Source organism: Durio zibethinus, chromosome 16, assembly GCF_047325235.1.
Source record: "Durio zibethinus cultivar Kanyao isolate XHJ-2024 chromosome 16, ASM4732523v1, whole genome shotgun sequence".
In the NCBI taxonomy this organism is placed as follows: Eukaryota; Viridiplantae; Streptophyta; class Magnoliopsida; order Malvales; family Malvaceae; genus Durio; species Durio zibethinus.
The window spans coordinates 21,946,993-21,955,345 of record NC_143177.1 but is presented as its reverse complement, the minus strand read 5'-3'; the positions used below and the strand labels follow the sequence as shown (position 1 = coordinate 21,955,345).

The following is an 8,353-nucleotide window of genomic DNA, read 5'->3' as shown; positions in this document are numbered from 1 at the left end:
TTTGGACCAGGCCCAATTGATCCGGGCCTGGACCAAATTGGGTATCTACAATCTATAAAAAATATGAACAAAATAAAATCCCATTGTCTTATCACAAGTATGCTTTAGTTTAATATATGATCTTTCAATTTAAGTATTTACATTTAATCAAAATGAACCTTTAATGTACGTAATCTAGATGATGGTGAAATGTTATAAAAAATTGGATGAAATAGCTTAAAACATGTATTTAAAGGGTTCAAACCAAAAGATCATTTCTCATCATATGAAACAGCTTGGCAAATTACCCCATTCTTTATGATTTCATTTTTCATTCATACTTTTCATTTTTCTTATTCATTATTTCTTTCTAAAAGGAATTCATTCACAAAATGATTCTTTTATACGTTGTCTCTCAGGTAATTTATGGCATTTGTTTTTTATTTTGTGAAAAGGCCAACTATCCTTTTTGACTCTCAATTTTTGCAACCTTTTGTAACTTTTTGCTTTTTTTTTTTTATATAGGTTGTTTCCCAAAATTTGCCCTTCAATATAGAAGGCAATCTTTGTTCGTGGTTTTTCAGAAAAAGAAATCAAAATAGGCTAAAAAAAAGTAGTAATGGATGATTTCATGAAAGGTAAAAAAAATAGTTATTTTTCATTTCAAATGCAAATACGTTCTTTGAAGATTGTTTATTAAACAAAAACAGACTAGTGGATGGTCTTAAAAGACCATGTGTTTTTAAGAGGTCTATTTTATTTTTTCATGAATAATATATGCCTACTAGTTTTAAATTTATTTACATATCTTACTCATTTTATTCAAATAATCTGCACATATCAAATTTATCAATATGAATGATTTTTCAAGATTAAATACCAAAATTATTATTACCATTGTCTAAATATTCATCATTTGAATCTAAGAATGCAAAAAAGGATATGGGAAACAACAAATCATAGAACAACGATATAAATGAAAGAGAAAATATAATGAAATGCATCATACTTGCCATTTTCATTAAAATGATAAAAAAAAAAGAAGTTTTAATACATAAAAAATATCCTAACATTACTCTAAAAGAAATCTTAAAATGAGAAACTCCTATCTAGCCTTAGCATTTTTTATCCTTCATAAAATTATGCTATTGTGTGATCAAGTAAAAGGTTTTCACTAACATTCAACCCCCGATTTGTCGAAGATCACCAAGTTTATTCAAATCAAACTTTGCATATTATACTTGAAAAGTATGGTAACTTTCTATAGAATAGCCCATGTTACCATTATGGTAATCACATATGGCATTAGCATCGTCCATTTGGGATAAGGTAACTTCAATAGTTTTAAATACACTAGCAATACTGATGATTTTTAACTAGTTCTAAAAATAACTCAGTGTAAGTCATAAGAATATGATCAATGTGGGCTTTTTCTTAGTTGTTTCGGGGTCTTTTTAAACCACTTGCTTGATTATTAAGTCTTGAAACTGGTGTAGTGATAAGACTAGACCTATATGCGGGTGTTTGAAAAGCTATTTGGTAAATAGGTAGATAAACTGGTTGTGGAACAGGCTAATAAGATACCTGTATAATACTATTAACAAAGGGTAGTATTGAGGATAAACCGGTTGTGGATATGGGATATAACTTCTAAATTGTTGCCCCGCTAAACTCATAAGTTGGGCTTCATTTTTTTGCTCTTAAGAGCCCTAATTTTCTTCTCATTGATAGTTTTTCTTCCATCTAGCTTGCCATTATTGATGACATTTTTAGTAATTGCTCCAAAGATCACCATGTCAACAAAGTTTTTAGTGGCATTGCAAAAAATTTTCTTATAGTATGGGCCCTGTAAACTGCTAGCAAATAGGATAGTAGCCTTATTCTCAATGAAAGGTAGTTGGACTTGGGAAGTAATATCCCTTCACCTCTAGACATACTATTTAAAAGTTTTTGTAGCCTTTTTCTTCATACTTTACAAAGATAGATAGTCAGAGGCCAACTCTATGATGTAGTGATACTATGTAATGAATGCTCGAACAAGTTCCTTTTAAGAATGAATGCGAGTTTTATCTAACTGTACATACCACCTCATGGCTAAGCTTGTAAGGCTACCATAAAACTCATATATAAAAAACTTTTCATTACTAGTGTAGGTAGCCATTTTTCGATAGTATATAGTGACATGAGTTATTAAACACTTCGTGCTATTATATTTCTTAAACTTCGAAACCTTGAATTTTAGTGAAATTACAACATTTGGGATCAAGTAAAGCTTAGTTGCATCCATAAAGTCATAAAAGTCTATCCTTTAGACAACTCTAACTATTTTTCTAATAAATTCGTATTCTCTTCAGATTTAGAGTCTTCTAAGGCCTTAATTAACTTTACCTTTAGTTTTTCTTTCTTTTTTAGGTCATCTAAGTTGGAGACTTGAACTAGTTCAATTACTTTTTCTATAAAGGCATGATTAATGAAGCTTTAAAACTGCCTTTAGATTGCTGCAGAAGGGATCATAAGATAAGTATATCCTACAAAAAATGTGAATTGTTATGAAAAATTTTCTTAAAAAGATTGAGCCTAGTATGGGTTATACTTGGAAAGGTATAAAAGGTTGATAACATCCTGTAAAGTATAGTTTTTTGGAATGAAATTTTCTTCCATAGCTTTCCCTTTATTCAGCTTATTCAAAGCCTTTAATATTTTGTTTAGTTCTCTTCAAAGCTCATTTTAGGCCTTATCTTTTTTTCTTAAGGTGGTTGGTAATCTCTTACTCCATGTGTCTGGCTTGGGTTTAAGTGTTGTATTATCGGCAAGGTAACTGAATCAAAGTTTTTGATGGTCGAGCTATTTTTGTACCTTTGTTACCAGAATTGACATGCTTATGTTATTTAGTGTTTATGCGAAAAAGTTTGCAAAATTATCCTAACTTGCTTAAGAATCCTATATACATTAATGAATGCATGCACTAAATGCTTGACACATAACAAATTATGATGCATAAACATATGAATATATGTATAACAATGCATGAAGAGGAAAATGGATGCATTTACTAATCTTTACCACATTATGATGCATAGGTGAATGTATATGTTAATGATGCCGTGCTAAAGTCTGACATATAACAACTTAACAATAAATAAAAAGGCCAAATAAAAGTTTCCAACCTTTCATAAGGTTGATACAATGAAACTTGAAAAGTCCACTCATATGTCCAAACTAAGGTTATATTCTAATGATGGATAGATATGACTTTAACCTAAAGTTAACTTCTTATGCTTTACTGCATGAGGTTTGGATTCATAATCTAAAGATTCAAAAATTGTTCATCCTATTTTTTTCTATGATAGACTAGTAAGGTATCAAAATTTTCACTCATCATAGGCTATAAGCAAAAAGAATTTAATTTGATTGAGAGTATTTCACTAGCCTATGTAGAGACATAAAATCTTACGAAAGTGTAGATATTTTACTCTTTTTTAAGAGATTGAGCATGAGTATAAAGAGTAAGTTAAGAAATGCACATAAATGACACAATAATACATGCTTGAAAAATAAATATAAAAATCTTTTTAAGAAAAAAACCAAATTTATTAGGCTTAGATAACACAAACTTGTTTACTAGCCTGACTTTTGGCTGTCTCTAGTGAAGTTGACAAATTATCATAACGTATAAGTCTGTAAACTTATTGCTAAACATAATTTTAGAGAGTCGTCACTAATCTTTTTTATTTAGGTGTAATTGGCTACTTAACATAATCTGTTCATTTTTAAAGAGAAGTCTCAAGATTAACTTAAGTTTCTTAAAAAATGTAAATTCTAATCTATGAAACCAAAGTTGAGTTAAGGAGTATAGCTACATGTAAGAAAGGTTTTAGCACTCTTATAATACCCATCCAAAGGATGTTACTAATTGATTTCGTATTATTCAAATCTAAATAATTTTATCAAATAATTAATTATTGAAAATTACCTTTAAATTACTTGAATATGTTAGTAATAATTTAAAAATATTTTCTTATTTCAAAAGTATTCAAAAAAATTATTTGTCATACTTGAAGGGACTTTGTTATCATATTTATTTAATTTTTATAGAAAAAACTTTTATCATGACAAGTGAGATTTAGAATCTTAATATTGAATTTTTTTTTACTAAATTTTTTAATATGTTGGTAAAATTTTAAAAAAAATTTTCATTTAAGAATTTATATAGAAATTGCTATTTACAATGCTTTTAGTGACTCTATTATCGAAGATCCAAAATCAATTAATATATTTTTAGAAATATCTTTCATTATGTTGACAATATTTTTTTATCAAAAATATCTTTCAATATGTTAGTAAAATTCAAAAAAATTATATTTCTTTTCAAAACATATTATTTTTTAAAGTTGTTTTTTTAAAATTAATAAGATTTTTTAATATATTGATAAAATCTTATTTTTAAGTATTTAAAAATTACAAAACCTTTTAATATGTTGGTAATGTTTAATTTAAAATTTTAAACTTTCAATATATTGATAAGATTTTATTTTTTATTTTCTTCAAATTTTATTTTTTTAAAATTATATATATTTTTAATTTTAAAATTTTTTGATATGTTGATAAGAGTTTATAAATTTTTTTAAAATAGATAAATAAATAAGAAAATAAAAAATAGAAAATATACCAAAAACTGTTTTTGGCTTGGCGGTTCACAAAAATTGGCTCGACTCCACGGCTCAATTATTCAAAAAGAAAGTGGGTTACGGTTTGGGTTAGATAATACGTGGGTAGATGCGCGGATCACAAGCAGGTCAAGCAAAACAAAAACAAAAACAATCCAAACAATGCCGTTTTGAGTTCCTTTAAATAGTTGAGATTTTATTTATTTATTTATTTGTTGTTTTTTACTTTTCTTTTCATTCTCTCTCCTTTTTATTCCTACCAAGCCACCACTGCGGTTCACTGCGGTGCCATCGACTGCCGCACTCCATCGTCATCTGATCTTCGCTGAAGCCTAAAATTCACCAAATATCTCCTCGTAACCTCCTCTTTCACGTAGGGTCGTTAATTCTCCATATGAAAGCCTCTAACTTTATGGATCGGGCTTGAAAGCCGTAGGTTTAACAAACAAGATCTTCTTCTCCGTAACTCCAATTCCCACTGCTGCAAGGTATGTTCTTCTCCTTGCTTTTGGCTATTTCCTAACCAGATTTGAAGACCCAAAATCCCATGAAAACTCGTTTTTCTTTTTTACGGTTTGTTTGTTTTTTATTTTGCTTTTTCTTTCATGAACTGTGTTGGTATGACTTATGGGCTATTGTCTGGCAAGAAATTGATAACGGTGGCAAGACCTAGTCTCGCCAGTGGACGGCTGTTGCGGTGGGGGGGCTATTTTGGTGACTGTCGGATTTGGTGGTAACCATCAAGTTTGGTGATGTTTTTTATTTGGGTTGTTCAATCTAGAATTGTTAATCACTTTCAGTTTCTAGAGTATTGCTGATAATCCCATGTTGAAAATTTAATGTCTTCTTCTTTGTTTGATCGAGTTGTTGGTAATGGTCGTCGATTGTTGAATGTGTGATGGTTTCTGAAAACTTGTTGCTTGTGTGTATATGGTGTTTTAGCTAATGGGTGTGGAGACTTGGCAGAGGGCTTTGCTAGGAATTGGGCTAATGGGTACCTTCAAGCAATACTAGGCTAGCTAGGAATTGACTGATGACTATTGAGTCTTGCTCGATTCCTCTTTGTCCTTGTTCTCCACCATTATTGTGTGCTTAAGTAAGGAACAAATCTTATCTGATAAAGATCAGGACTCTATTAGCAAAAGATTTATCATAAATAATTTATCAATTCAATTTAAAAAATGATTTTATCATCAAAAGAATTTATCATTACATGAATAAAAATAAATTCACATTAGTTGAAAACGGAACCAATTCTAAGTGTGAAAAGGAATTTGAGCAATCCAACTAAAATTAAACATTTTAATTTCATGAACGGGTCAAAATGAATTTTTTGAAGCCAAAAAAATTTAAATTTAAATTTCAGATTTACAATCCAAATGTACTATCGGCTAAAACCATCAAACGCATTATTCTGACGTTAACCGAGAATCAAATGGATCCATAATAAAATTCAACAAGCAAATTAGTAATGTGTAAATTTTATTAAAATTAGTAATTAATATTTGTACAAATTAATGAAATAATTCATGACTGCGGATTATGAACAATGATATTTTATTATGATTTTCATTTAAAACACTCGCCTAAATCAAAGAATTTATTGTTTTAGGCCAGGACAAAACACCATTTTATGATCTTAAGGTGATTAAATTTTTATTTAGTCTTTCTTTACTTGAAATACTCTTAGTTATTAGTATCGAATTCGGTTTGAAAACTAAAATTTTCGAGTTCGTAAGTAAATACTAACTTAAAGAATTAAAAAAAAAAAAAAAAACTCCTAATCTCGCTAAACAATAAAATTTTTTGGGGCCCATATAATTAAATTAAATGCAGGAATATTAATAAAAAAAAAGGTCTTCTCAGCTTTTATACCATAATTACCCTTGGTTCGATAAAGTATTACCCATGCGCTCTCAGTTTTGCAAGTCCATCACCTCTAATTTTGGTAATTGGCATGATGGCACGCGCCGAAACACTCAGCATCGGATTCTAATGCCGAAAATATACCGATCCGTTTTGCAGCGTCAGAAAATTGAAGCAAAATGACGAATATACCTTAGAAATGTTTCATCCCGCCAAATTGCGATGTCGATCCCCGCCAAAATCAACCTTGGATCCCGCCATTTATCCTTTGTCACGATTTGTTGGCTGCCAATTTTGTGTTGATTTCCTTTCTTTTATATTTTTACTACATTTTTTATCAGGAAAAAAAAAAAAAAACCGAAGAAAAGTTTCTTCATTAGACAAAACCTAATCAGAAATTGATGAAGTTAAAATTCAATATGATTTTTACACTTAACTCCTATCTTTTAATAATTGTTTGGCCAATTCTATTAATATTTTATTACCATGTAATTTATACTATTTTTTTGCCAATAATTTAAACTAATTGATGACGCAAGTTATTAAATATTAAAGAATTTATTATTCTTTTTGTTTTAATGTATATAATATTCAATTTTAAATTTTTTTATAAAATTAAAATTTCATAATTTTTAATGTCAAAAAGTAAAAAAAATCATAAAAAATAATTTTAAAATATGAAAATAAGAATTTTAAATATTCAAAAGATAGGATATAATTTTGAAACATTCCAAAAATAAAAAATAGACAAAGAAAATGAGATAAAAAGAATAATAAACTATGAATAATTATTCAAAATATTAATAATATTAATATATTTTTTATTAAAAATACTTTTGAATTATTATTTATAAAAATATTTTTATATCAAATGTTATAGTTGATAGTTAATTAATAATAATTTGAAGCATTATTATATAATAATAATTTTTTTTTATGAAATCAAACAAATAATTTGAAGTGTTTTGCAGAACTATGGCTTGTATATAAAAAAAATCTCTCAATTATAATATTCAATCAAATTCTTAACATTTTAACAATTAATTAAATTTTTAAATATTTATTTTTATTCAATTAATTATTTAATTTATCCAATTAAGTCATAATTTAATGAAAATTTGTGATGCCGATTAATTTATTTTTGTTCAATAAAAATTTAATTATATAAAATAAATATTTAAAAATTTAATTGATTATAATCATAATTATTAATTTCGTTTCGGTACCAATCATATTGATCACTCTAATTATACTAAAATATGATATATCTAAAAATAATTTTTTTATCAGATTTGATATCGAATAATACCAATTGTTTTTGTTGATTTCAACTAATTTTGATGAATTTTAATAGATTACCTTATTTCGACTAGTATGTGAATGTAAAACATGTTTTGTAATTTTTAATTTATTTTTTATTATTTGACTATTTTTAATCTAATCAAAATATAATTAATTGATAAAATAACCCTTAAAATTGAGAGTTTTTATTTTTTTTATTATAATTTGCTTTCTTTTATACTTTATTTTTTCAAATAAAAGTTCATAAATATTTCAATCTTTTTCAAAAAAAATTGTGTTCTATTTTTTAAATTTAACAATCAAGAAGCTAAGATTAATTTTTTTTATCTTTTTTGTTTTTATCCTAATATTTGTATAAAAATACTTATTTAAATATCATATGATTAGATTAAGTGTTTAAAAATATCATAAAAAATTTATAATATTATTTTTTATATTCTAAAATTTATTTATTTGATTTTTAAAGATATTTCATATTTATTTTGTAAATTTTTAATAGTATTATAATATACAAATTAATATATATTTATAAATATATT

The 8,353-nt window shown here is 26.7% G+C and overlaps 1 long non-coding RNA gene across 1 annotated transcript; it reads left to right on the top strand.

Moving 5' to 3' along the window:
• Positions 1-4,763: 4,763 nt before the first annotated feature.
• Positions 4,764-5,506, top strand: LOC149514438 (uncharacterized). The gene is made up of 2 exons (XR_016328726.1): positions 4,764-5,134; positions 5,294-5,506. It is a non-coding gene; the product is annotated as an uncharacterized LOC149514438 (long non-coding RNA).
• The last annotated feature ends 2,847 nt before the right edge of the window (positions 5,507-8,353 follow it).